Genomic DNA, 13,210 nt, shown 5'->3' on the forward strand with positions numbered 1-13,210 from the left:
AGGAACTCATGGAGCTCATTAGGTAGTCACCTTTTACCTTTAATCTTGTGATAGTACAGATTCTATCACCAATGTGTATATGTACAGATTGTAGTGTAGGATGACTGTGATTGGCTGAGAGCGTAGCCATGCCTTCTGGCAGGTCTTAAAGTGTTGGTCCTAGCCAGACCAGGTCATTCTGGACTGGTCGACCTACATGTGATACACTCCAGTCTTCTAGTTAATAAAAGCCTTGGTTTGGATCCACAAGCCTTTGATTCTTTCGACGTACTCTACAATCCTTTCGTTTCCTTCCCCTAGTTGGTGCATGGAGCACACATAAGGTTTGTTTAGTTCCTCATCGCCACTGTTGTTTATGCACTTACACAATTAGGGCTTCGAAACGTAATGCTTTATCATTCAGTACCATCAGACTAACATGGCTACTGACGTAGATATATATATATATATATATATATATATATATTTATGGAGGGGTGAGATCATGACGTGGGCGATATGATGTATAGCAGGACAAACTTATACCCAACGGAATGAACCTTACATTAGTAAAATTATGTTGCCCTTGCTCTATGCTAACATGTCCCTCTGTAACTGCACTTCTATACTGTATTTCACTTGCTGTAAAGGATGTCCAGCTGCACTGCTCACAAATCAAACTTTCTCGCAGGACTTTGCTATACATGATAATAAACTGGAATTTGAAAGATCTTGGCAAAGGCATAATTGAGATTCAAGTGGTACAGAGACAAATTTATCAAACGTATAAAGAAAAGGGAAAGACCAACATTTGCTGATGGATCAATTGATTCTATTTATTTTAGGCAAGAACAATGTGTGTTAAATCCAGAACATAAAATTTGCTGGATTTTTACTCATTTGCAAAGTCAGACCTCGTCACTGTCAAGAATTTAAGAAGATTGACACTGGTAGAAATAAAACTGTAAGTGTTAAATTTAGTGATTAATTATGAAGTCTTAAAATTATATTTGAAAATATATGTGAACCATTGCCTTTATAATTTGTCACATGTGATTAATATTTCTTTTATAAGACCAAGCTCGTTGATAGTTTTTCTTTTGGTGTAAAGATGATTGTGTGAAATTTCATTTGTGTGCAGAAAAAGGTTTGGCACACTCACTAATTGGGAAATGATCAAGAATATGAATTTGAAGGAAGTATGAGATAGAGGGAATTATAGATTTATCTTCACTGCAAGTCGCAGCAGGGTGGGTGGAATTAACAGGCATAGTGTGGGTACTGGATGCAACAAAGGAAAGAAACACGCACTCATATGCTATCATGCATATAAATCAAAGTATAAAAAACCATTGGAGGTGAAGTTGCTGTCGTGATTTTGGAAACCCAACAGCCAGTTTCAATTAACAAACCCTTATAAACAACAATGGAGATTTATTTTGGGAAGACTGAATGAAGGATCCTTGGTTTTCATCATATTGAGTCATTGGGATCATTTGCTTCTGACTGAGGGGCAGATTAAGTCTCTGTTTAACATTTTATTGAAAAGATGGCATTGTCAATGGAGCTTCATTCCCCGACTATTTGACTCAAGTTTCAATTTTCTGGAAAGGGATATGTTGTGTTAAGTTAGCAGATGCAAAAGCAGATTTCTGGACTATTTCCAGAATTAGAAATCTGAATTGCATCATGGAAGCTGGATAATTTAACTTCAAGGAAGTAAATATAGCTAGAATTATATAAAAAAGATAATCTCTGTAATATTGACCATGACACAATCAAATGGTCTCCATTACCCACGTAGATCACTCCTGCCCTTCAGGGAAGAATACCTGTCTGTCTTTATCTTGGCTGACTTGAGCGTTACTCAACATCGAGCATTTTAGCTGACTCTTACATTCCTTTACAGTTCAAAGGCAATTATAAATGAATAATGGATGCTGCTATTGCTATCCTAAAAAGATATTTTAAAATACCCTTCTGATGCAGTCACAGAACATCGTGGGAGACCGAAGCCATCTTAGAGAGGACTCTAAGAACATTCTGGCTGGTCTTGGTTTTTTTTTATTAAAAATCATTAAGTTGAGGTTTTAATTGGGTCCTTGTGCCAAGATTTGAATGTCATTTCAAAATGCTGTGAGTCTCCTCTTGACATTGCATTACATTTATTTAAGCTCCAGTGAAGATATATTTACTCCTACCATCCTGTGTCAATGTTCATAAGCTTGCAGTGGAATTCCGGGAAATCTTCAAATGAGGCACAAGTTTCTTTAATCAATTATATGCCTTTATGGCTTCCCTGTGTGTTTTTTTTTGCACAAATTACTTTCCTATTCATCTTTATGTCATCAGTAAATTTCATGGCTTAATATAAGTCATTTTTATAAATCATAAAACCTTGGGGACCCAGCAACAAGCATGCCACTCATCCACCTTGCCAATCAAAAATTTCTGTTTCTGTCTCTTCTATTTGATTAAAGGAATTACGTTAACTAATTTTCCATCTAATGGAACCTTTGGGAAAATTAAGCATCAACCATTTTACTCAGCATTCTTGTTAAGATTCAAGGATGAAGTCTATCAGGATTGAATACCAGTCTGCTTGCATCTCCTATAATTTCCTCACTACCTGTTACCTGATGATAGTGGATTTCCCGAGTCCCCTCTCACCAAATTCCCAAATTATATATTTTTGGGATATTATTGTATCACTTACAATGAAGGCTAATGCAAAATACCTATCATTCATCTGGCTCCTTTCCAGCCTTTTCATTCATTTCACAGATTCACTTCCTAAAACATTTTTGCACTATTACTTTTTTTTTAAATATTGAAAAGAACTTGTTTCTGGTAAGTATCAGGTTCAATGGGTTCACAGAGGGATGATTCTGGAGACAAGTGTTGCAATCAAAGGTAACTTTATTGAACAAATGGGAGGATGTCAAATGATACTTAATTAATCTGCTACCTAATAGCTATGCATATAGACAGTCACATTGGACCTTGATTGGATTCTGATATCAGTGGCCACCTGTCTTCTACACAGTATGAGACAAAACAATAATGATGCAAGCAGGCACATTGGGCACAAGGGACTCCGATACTGGTGGCTACTTACACTACCACAATCTCCTGCACATGTACACACTTCACAGACAGACATTCAAACACTCTCCTGGTTCCCTATACCAATGGGATTGTGGCTCTCTGCAAGCAGTGATCTATCACAGTACTATGGGCTAACTAAGTGTAGTGCACACAATACCCTCAACTCCTCCAGAGATGCCCACAGTAGTGACCTGGTGTGGAGCAAAGTCTGAGACTTGGGCAAAGAAGCAGAGAGAGCGAGAAATATGATATGCATCAATGTTTATACTGGTCTGAACTGGGTGTCTGGCTAATTATGACACTGAATCATTTAAATAAGCCGACAGTAATGGGTGGCCGGATTGGCAGGTGATGCGACTTCTGAATCGGTTTCAGACAGGGAGATCATGTGATCCTCTGCAATCCACAATGTTCCAGATGGTGGCCACGTGCTCCTCCATAATCCACATATAACATTCCAACCCTCGGAAGTCACATCACTCACCAATCACTACAATGAATAAAGGGTTTCTGAACTGCAAAATCTAGGTAAAATGTTATAACTATAAAAATGTGTCTAAAATGACACAAATCAAGTGGATCGGTATATACAGAAATACCTTCTGTATGATGGATAAGGCACATTATCGACTCAATGACAATACCTCACCAGCTCTCCCCCCACCACCCCCAATCAAACAGGGTCGTTGTGTTTCTGTGCGAGGATACTGTGCGAGGTGCTCCCCAGTATGAGAGGGAACAGAAAAGAAAGAAAATCATCTGTTCACTGACTCACATACCTGGTTTATCTGGCTTAGCTGGCATATGTGTGCACCTTTACCAGCCACATCTGTGAGCAGGCAGTGTGTGGTCATCCATAAAGTCCCAAAGCCCTCTCTTGGCTAGTGCATCCCACGCGTTGGCTTCACATTTGGATGCGCCCTTACAACAGAACCCAGATGCCCATCAATGTGATGAGGCAGGGGACAGGCCAACTCACTTGAATGGCTCATAGTCTTGGTCTTGCAGCAGTTCATCCCTGAACTCTATGTGGATGACACACTTACACTGCAAACCACCAAGAGTACCCATGTCGTGCGTGTCCCCAAGAATGACTGTTTTTGTGTGTGTGTGGTGTGTGTGTGAGAGAGAGAGAGAGAGAGAGGACAGGAAGGCATGAGCACAAAAAAAAGGCAGGGGACAGGCTGGCAGGTGTTTATCCAGGGGTACCCAAATTCTCGTGGGAGCACCCCATTTTTCTGGGCTGTCATCTGACACCAGGATGCCATTCCTGCTCACTTTCCCTTTAAATGGGTGCCAATTATACCTGTTTTGGTTCTCTGTTCATGATATCCAAGAGGAGTCAGGTCAGAAAGTTGACTAAATTAGTAGGTTTTGAATAAATGCTCCTGAAGCACCCACCCCATGTGGAATTAGTTAGTATCTGTTAGGGGGGGGGGTCACTGTAATTTCCGTGGTTAAGGTCTCCCCACCTCTCACTGGCAGGAGGTTCTCACTAGTGCCTTACACTCCATCTGCTCCCTCCTATGTACTGCAACAAATGCCACCCCCCACAAAAGGAAATCCGAATCAGGAACCACTGTACCGGCATGGCTCACCGTCCCTGGCCCTGTCCTTTTGCGACGCCACGTCCGGCACTCAAAGAACGACCCCTTGGTTGACCGAGTGACTCTACTCCACGCGAACCCACATTACGCCTACGTTGAGTTCCCAGATGGGCGGGAGGACACTGTTTCGGAGCGGGACCTAGCTCAGGACGCGGTAGACCCAGCAAACCCCCCAACCCAACCTTCCCCAACTCTTTATTCTCCAGGCCCCGTGCCGCAACAGAAGGACCAACAGCACCCCAATGACCCGGGCTACCCTGCCGACAACACGACTGGGGAATTGAGCGACGGAGCAGTCGCACCCGATGAGCCCGCTGGCGACACCACTCCAGCGACCCCAATCCCGGCACCACGGCAGTCACGCCGGATGGTCAGACCCCCTGACCGCTACAGTCCTCGACCTACCCCTTCCTTTCATTCTCTCCCTCGTTTTTGTTTTTTTTTCCCAGGGTCAGTTCTCCAAGAAGGGGTGAATGTGATAGTACAGATCTATCACCAATGTACATAGTGTATATAGTTACTGTATCTAGACTGTGCTTACAGCGATTGGCTGAGAGCTAAGCCACACCTATTGTCTGGGCCTTAAAGGGTTGTGTCCCTAGCCAGGTCGGATCATTCAGGACTGGTCGGCCACCTGTGAAGAGCTCCGGTCTTTTGCTAATAAAAGCCTTGGTTTGGATCAACAAGTCTTTGGTTCTTTCGACGAGCTCTACAAGAAGACCGCAGAGCCCACCTCACTGACAAAAGACAAAGGAGGAAACACCCATCCCCAACCAACCAATTTTCCCCTGCAACCGCTACAACCGTGTCTGCCTGTCCCACATCGGACTTGTCAGCCACAATCGAGCCTGCAGCTGACGTGGACTTTTACCCCCTCCATAAATCTTCATCCGCGAAGCCAAGCCAAAGATGTATGAATGTATATATACACAGATACATATATTTTACGAAAAATTGATACTAGTTAACCGAGCTGAAACACAAGTGAATAGTATATACCACAGTTCAGGGTTCAATTAAAAAGGTTCATAACAGGTTGTGAATGTTGTTAAGCTGGAATTTCCTGTTTGGGAATGTCCATGGCAACAGCTCTTGCCATATGCTTAAAGTTTACTGCATAGTTCATGACAGGAGCTCCTACTGCTAAAATGAGCTGATGCTGATGGCTAGAATACTGCAAAAATCAATGAGGAGAATCACAGCAGTCTGTTGTGTTGAAGTGGAATTTGTCCTGCAGGGTAGTTTTCCATCATGTTTAGTTGTCTTTACCCTGAAAGGTGGGGGGGGGGGGGGGGGGGGGTGGGAATTTTCTTTACTCCCTTTTGGAGAGTTTGTTGGTGTGGAAACATGATAGCAACATTTCTACTGGGACACTTCCTCGGTCCCCAAGCGACTACCTCCCCCTTTCTGAGTGGACCTTGTGGCTGCTGCATCCATAGTCTACCAGACTTCTCAGGGTCCTGAGGTCAACCTCATCTACCTTTTGGTGTGCCAATGTGCACAAATGTCACATTCTATCTGATCCCATGTGATCATTCTTACTGTGGACCCATAATTGCTAAGGCACTGGAATTTACATAATTGGAGCAGATGGAAGCTGGGAGATTTTCACTGCACGGTCCACAGTGGCATTGTGAATGCCCTCCACTATGGCCCTGTTTATGTGGACATCCACATGGTGGACTGTGAGCGCCTTCTGCCCAGCCTGCTCCCAAATGTACCTTCAGAGCTGCTGACCCCACCATGGGCAATTGTGGATCTCCCACCCCATCTCATGCCAACAAGGCATCCAAACAGCCATCCTGCTCGCCACTGTCCATGAGTCAGAATAAGCACACACCGGACGTCGTTATTTAATTGTGAGTGCTACCACAGCCAATTGTGTGGGCTGGCTGGATACTCCCATCCCTTTGTGAATTAGGGTCTTATTGCTGCCTGGATGTTGTGCCGCCGCTCACCATAACTGCTTCCCATTTTTCCATTGACTGGAGCCATCTTTGAAGCACATTTGTTACTGTTCCTCTTTGGTGAGGGAGTCGTACGACTGACCCCAGAAGAAAGATTGACGACGGGGACTTCAGGAAGGGGATTGTGATTCTCAGGGAGGGACATGATTTTCCCATGCAGCCTGCTGACTTTTTCTGGCCCTGCCTTGGCCCGGTTAGCAATATACCACCGCCACTTAACAATAAAGGAATGCTGCGCATCTCCCTCTTTGTGGGAGGCATCAGAAGATTTAATCCACTGCATAATGCACAGTTGAGGCTGGAGTATGATGCTCTCATTGGCTGTTTGGTACTCTGTGGTGAGGAGAGCTAAATAGCACACCAGGAGCTGATGTTTGAAAGGGGTGTAGTGGGAGACAGGCTCGGGGAGGGTCTTTGTCCAGAAGTCTAGTGGAACTCTGCGACCATTAATTTTCTGCCAGAAGCTCCACTTGGCTGTTATGGTAGTGGATGAGACCTGGAGTTCAAAGGGAGGGTAATGGCAGTGCCTGCTCCGTGGCTTATTTTGCTGTTTCGAATGCTAGCTACTGCTCAGGGCCATAGTGAAATGTGGTGGTCTTCTAGGAGATGGCATACAGTGGGCTCACCAGCATGGTAAGATAGGGGATGAGCTGCTGCAGTAATTTTATTTCATGCTGTCTCCGGTATCCCTCTGGCTTAAGTACCACTGGATTCCCAGGAAGAAGACCGTCTGACTGGGACCCTGTATTTTCTCCTGATTGATTACCCAGCCATGAGTGCAGAGTACAGAGATGGGGGAATCCAGTGTCCGTGCTACTGTCTCTTCCTCTGTGGGGCCATGGATCAGTATGTCATCGATGTTGGGGTGGGGGTGGGGGCAATTTTTTTAGGTTGTGGTGTATTAACTAAAGCAGAGTGTGGACTATGGAGATATCCCTAGGGTAGGTGACAAAAGGTGTGTTGTGTGCCACCCATGTGAAGACAAACTGATGTTTGGAGTCTGGACTTAAAGGAATAGAGAAGAAACTGTTGACGAGGTCCACAATGGCATAATAGGGTTGTCCTTGCCTACGATATACTCAACCATTGTGAACACATTGTGAGGGGTAGGGATGAATTTATTTAATTTGTAGTAATCTATTGGCATGCATCTTGTGCTGTTTTTCTAGTGGTTGGGCCAGATTGGGCTATTGTAGGGGGACATGCAGGTCTGATCAACCCCCTCAATGAGGAGGGTATCAATCACTTTCACGATCTCCACATTGCCTCCTGGCACCCAATACTGGTTGGTGCAGACTACTTGAGAGGGAGGGGGAATGACAAGGGGAGTCCATTTGGTCACCCTGACTATGATGGTTGCCTAGGCTACCCCAAATGTGAATTTTCCCTTGTTGGTACATACTGACTGCCCCTTGAGCACATTCATTTCAAGAATACACTCAGGGAGGCTGCTACCAGGACTGGGATGGGATGGGGAAGCTCGCCGCCTATGGAGAGGCAGAGACTGACCTCTCTGGCAGAGAGGATGGAGTCCCCTAGCCCCTGTATACTAACTTCAGACCCCCTCCACCCCTTGGGATTTCTGGGGATAATTGTGAGTTCTGTCCCAGTGTCGACCAGCACCATCTAATTTCCCTTTTCCCAGGTGACAGCCACTGAAATAAATGGCATTGGGTCACCTGGGTGGGACAGGACCGCTGAATGGGGTCCCTGGCCTCTATCCTATGGAGTCAGAGTGGAATTATTCCACACAGCGGAGGGTGTCTTGTGTGATTGAGTGTTCTTGTTGGCAAATTTCTATCCTGAGGGCATCAGGGGCAACCTCGGCTGAGGAAGGAGCAAAAGGCTGAATAGTGGTAGGGGGTGCTTGGGGGCAGTGTGGTGGGTAGGATTGGTTTTCACAGCTTCTTCCCACAGTGCTCCTGCTACATCGCAAACATGGCGGAGGGAAAAATGTACGCAAGCAAAGTCTATGCCGACACATGCTAGGGCATAGTACATGTCCCTACGGAACAAGTGGAGTTCACTCTCACCATTCTTGCCATCACCATGCCTTGTTTCCATGCAGTGGTGCAGGTAACCCGTGGGTGGGTGCTCCCTATTCCAAATATTCTAGCCCTTTTAGAAGGGCAATGGCTTCCTGGATGCTTTTGCCAGTTGCTGGTTCCATCAAGTGCAAGATCAGCCCTCTGAGGTCGGGGTGGACGGTGATAACAAAGTTCCCCGACAAAGCAGATATTACACGGGTGTCTTCAGGAAGGTTGTGCCTGGGAGCCCCACCATAGAGGCTAGTAATAATGATCCTCATGACCACTGCAGTCAGCACTTCAGGTTCACTCTAAAAGCATGGGGAAAGTGATCCGCACCACAGTCACTACCCGATCACACAGTGTGGTCCCCTTCTCGATCCCTTCAGGCAGCACCCACAGGGAGTTGTTAACTGTCTGCTGTGTGGAAAGACTACTCAGAGTGCCAGCCTCTAGGTGGGAGAGGTAAATATTTATGGCCCTCTCATCCCACTGCCAGAATAGCCATGCAGCTAAATGCTCACCTGGCCAACTTCTTTGTGGAGCATTCCCAAGTCTCTACAATCTCATAACAGTCCCTCGCTAGTCCTCTTGGACACTCTCCATTCTAGGCAATTTCTCCATTGTGGAAGGTGGACGGGAGGGTATGGGGTCCCGTGAATTACCGGCCAAGCTTGCAAGCTATCGGGAATGCCCGTACTTGGATTCAGCCTCCTCAAAGTCATCATTGTCCAGCCACACATTCTTATCTTCTGACCATTCATCACTTTTTTCCCCGTGCCTGATGTTAGTTCTGATATTTACAGGATCGACTTGCCAGCTGGATTAGTGGGCTACCTGAAGCTGCCACGCTTTGACTAGCTGGCGGGCAGCTTCAGTGTACCTGGGCCCCCAGGCTTTTGATACGTGCCCTGGCAATGCCAGTGTGTCCTTTAGGACCCACGATGGAGCTTTAGTGATTCAATCTTTTCATCTTTCTGGGCACCTTGATTACTTAAATCGGACTTTATACCCCACTGGCATCAAAGTAGGGATATCAGTAACCATAGGGCTTCCCCACGACTCCCCTTGCCTTGTGAACCCCGATTCCTCCAAGAGAGAGACCAGGTGGTGCCCTATCTTCTCTCCATGGTGGTCTAGCTTATTGATCCAGACGACCAGCATGGTGTGGCTTGCCGGCCATGCTGCCAAATCGCTGAACCCCAGATGGCCATTGGTCCACCCAGGGATTTTAAATTCCAACCTTGGGGTCCCTTTACTACAGTGATTCTCAACCTTTTTATTTCCACTCACATACCACTTTAAGTATTCCCTATGCCATCTGTGCTCTGTGATTTGTAAGGGATTGCTTAAGGTGGTATATGAGTGGGAAGGGAAGGTTGAAAATCGCTGCTCTAGACCCAATTGTTACTGAAATCTTTTGCTTCAGAAAAATTGTCATTGGCCCATTTCCTTTGGAGTTATGAAACCGTGCACATAATGAGCCAATTAGGTACGATTAAAACGGTGCTTTTCAAAGTATTCCTTTCCACTCACATACCACCTTAAGCAATCCTTTACTAATCACAGAGCACTTGTGGCATAGGGAATACTTAAAGTGGTATGTGAGTAGAAAGAAAAAAGGTTGAGAACCACATATAACAGAACTAAAATATCTTTTTTTATATATCTCATCAAGTTCATTCCAAATTTTTCCTCTCATTCATCTTTTAGCTATTCTTTTTTGTCTTCTGATCTGCCATCTGAATTTGCACAATTATTTGCTTCTTAAGTTTAATACTGATTAATGGTTCCTTAAACAATGCTTCCTCCTTTTGGATTTTTTTTTGTAATGTATACTGTGATATTTTGGTAGGTTATCCCACCATGGTAAGTTTTATAAGTATGCCCATTCTTATCCTTGTCCAATATACATTTTTGAACAAAAAGGGAAATGTGAACAGGTATATGATCTTTATCCCTCCCTCCATAACCCAGAGAGATTGAGGAAAGTTATAGTTGTATCATCAATTAACTCCGATCAGCAAAGCACATTTTATTGCTGGATACCTTGGGATTGTTTTCCCAGGAGCAAAGGGGATTAAGGTGATATAGAAGTTTATAAAATTATGAGACACCAAGATAAGATGGATGATCATTGTCTTTTTCCCAGGGTTGAGCAGTCCAAAAAATTGGTTTAACCCTTTGGACTCCATGTCCCTGTTTTCCAGGACTACCAACAAGTGCATATATTCCGTGTCCAGGTTTTTCAAGACTGGTTCATGATATGTAAAGTGTATTTTTGCAAAGTTGCTTCACCAAGTTCCACAACAAGAAAAGTACTGGAAGTAAAGGTAAGAACATTTAAAATTGTTGTTTGAGTATCTAGGACTCTGTTGGGTATGAACAGGACAGTGACTGGCTAGTTATAATGTGGTATCAGTGACTGAACAGATCAACTGACTCCTTTTAGCCATAAACATATAAAAGGTTAAAAATGGCCAGAGTCCAAAGAGTTAAGGTGAGGAGACAAAGATATGAAGTGACCTAAGAGGCACGTTTTTCACACAGAGGGTGGTGGGTATACGAAATGAGCTGCCAGAGGAATTGGTAGAGGTGTATATAAATTCAAATTAAAAAAAAATATTTGGCAGGTTAATAGCTTTCAAGGGATATGGGCCAAATGAAGACAAATAGGACTAGGTCTGAAAGGCACCTTTGTTGGCATAGATAAGTTGGGCTGAAGGGTCTGTTTCTGTGTTGCATAACTATGAAACTAATTTTAATTTCAAAATAGGTAATGCATATCCCAATTTGCTGTTTAAAAATCAATTGGAAGGCTTTGTGAAAACTTTCAATAATGTGGTCCTGAAAGTATTAACATTTGCTGGGACCAATTTATCAAATAAGAGTTTAAGTTGTCTGAGGAACAAATACAAGAATCCCATAGCTGTGTTTGTTGGTGACCCCAACTAATACTGATTATGTACTCAAAACAAATGGTGTTTGCTGTTTCATATTTTGAAGGATGCTCAGCTATGTGTTTCACACTGTGAAAGCTCCCCTTGTTCTAATCTAATAATTTTGCTTCCAGCTAGTGCATAACATTATGAAATTATGAAACTGATAGATAAAGTAGATGTGAAAAAGTTGTACAAGGCCGATTTGCGCCATAACTTCGCACAAACTACATTAAAGTCACAGATATTCTGTGGTGTAGAATTCTTGTGTGTTGTAAGGAATCAGAATATGCTGATATTAGGATAATTTGTTGAAAATATCCCTTGAAGTGGAAAAGTGTAAAAAAGATTTAATTGTGATTTTTAAAAAAAAATATGGTTCCAATGAAGTGAATTGAGAAAAAATGATCATCTCTCTGCTGAATTATCATTGAATTATGGATGTCCAATTCCTTTACTCCTCCATCCCCCATTGAAGGTCTCAAAGCATTTCATTTATTTCTTGACAAGAGACCCAATGAGTAACCCTCCAACATCACCCTCCTCTGCCTGGCAGAACTTGTTCTCACTCTTAATAACTTCTCCTTTGATTCATCACATTTCCTTCAAATCTATTTATGGTTTTTGTGGAGCAATCCAAGCTGCAAGGCTCCTCAACTTTTCCTCCGCTATATTGATGAATACATTGGGGCTGTTTCATGCACCTGAGAAGAACTCGTCAACTTCATTCACTTTGATGACAACTTCCACTATGATCTCAAATTCACCTGGTCCATCTCCGACAACACTCTCCACTTTCTGGATCTCTCTGTCTCCATCTCGGGAGAGAAGCTTTCCATTGATACATTTTACAAACCCACCAACTCCCACAACTTCCTTGATTACACTTCCTCACACCCTTTCCCCTTCAAGAATTCTATTCCCTTTTTGCAGTTTCTCCATCTCTGCCACATTTGTTCACAAGATGAGGTCAGTCTTCTAATCTAGATCTAAAATGTCTGCCTTCTTCCACAAACGTGGATTCCCCTCCACCACCATCAACACAGCCCTTACCTGCATCTCCTCCATTTCCTGCTCATTTGCCCCACTACCAAACATATCTTCCCCTCTCTGCCTTCTATTGGGATTACTCCCTTCATGACTCCCTCATGCACTCATCCCTGCCTGTCATTTGCCCCTCCGGCACCTTCCCCTGTAGCTGCAGGAGTTGCCGCCCTTGTGCTCATACCTCCTCCCTCACCGTCCAGGGCCCCAAAAAGGCCTTTCAAGTGAGGCAATGCTTCACTTGTGTATCCACAGGAGTAACCTACTGCATCTGGTACTCCTTTTGTAGTCTTCTCTACATTGGAGAGACGGAGCACAGACTGGGAGATCGCTTCACTGAGCACCTTCATTCTGTCTGCATCAGTGGCAGGGACCTCCCAGTGGCCAACCATGTCAGTTCTGTGTCCCACTCCCATATTCACTTGTCTGTCCATGGCCTCATGTATTATCCCACCAAGATTACCTGTAAATTGGAGGAACAACACCTGGGCACTATTCAACTGGATGGCATTAGCATCAACTTCTCTGGTTTCTGCTAA

At 44.0% G+C, this 13,210-nt stretch overlaps 1 long non-coding RNA gene across 1 annotated transcript in view; it reads left to right on the top strand.

Annotated features, from left to right (window-relative positions):
• The first annotated feature begins 831 nt into the window (after positions 1 to 831).
• Positions 832 to 13,210, top strand: part of LOC138761853 (uncharacterized) — a 49,031-nt gene continuing 36,652 nt past the window's right edge. The window contains exons 1-2 of the long non-coding RNA XR_011356542.1: positions 832 to 943; positions 10,899 to 11,021. This is a non-coding gene — a long non-coding RNA (uncharacterized lncRNA). The remainder of the gene's footprint in view (positions 944 to 10,898; positions 11,022 to 13,210) is intronic.

The sequence above is a fragment of the Narcine bancroftii genome, chromosome 4, assembly GCF_036971445.1.
Source record: "Narcine bancroftii isolate sNarBan1 chromosome 4, sNarBan1.hap1, whole genome shotgun sequence".
In the NCBI taxonomy this organism is placed as follows: domain Eukaryota; kingdom Metazoa; phylum Chordata; class Chondrichthyes; order Torpediniformes; family Narcinidae; genus Narcine; species Narcine bancroftii.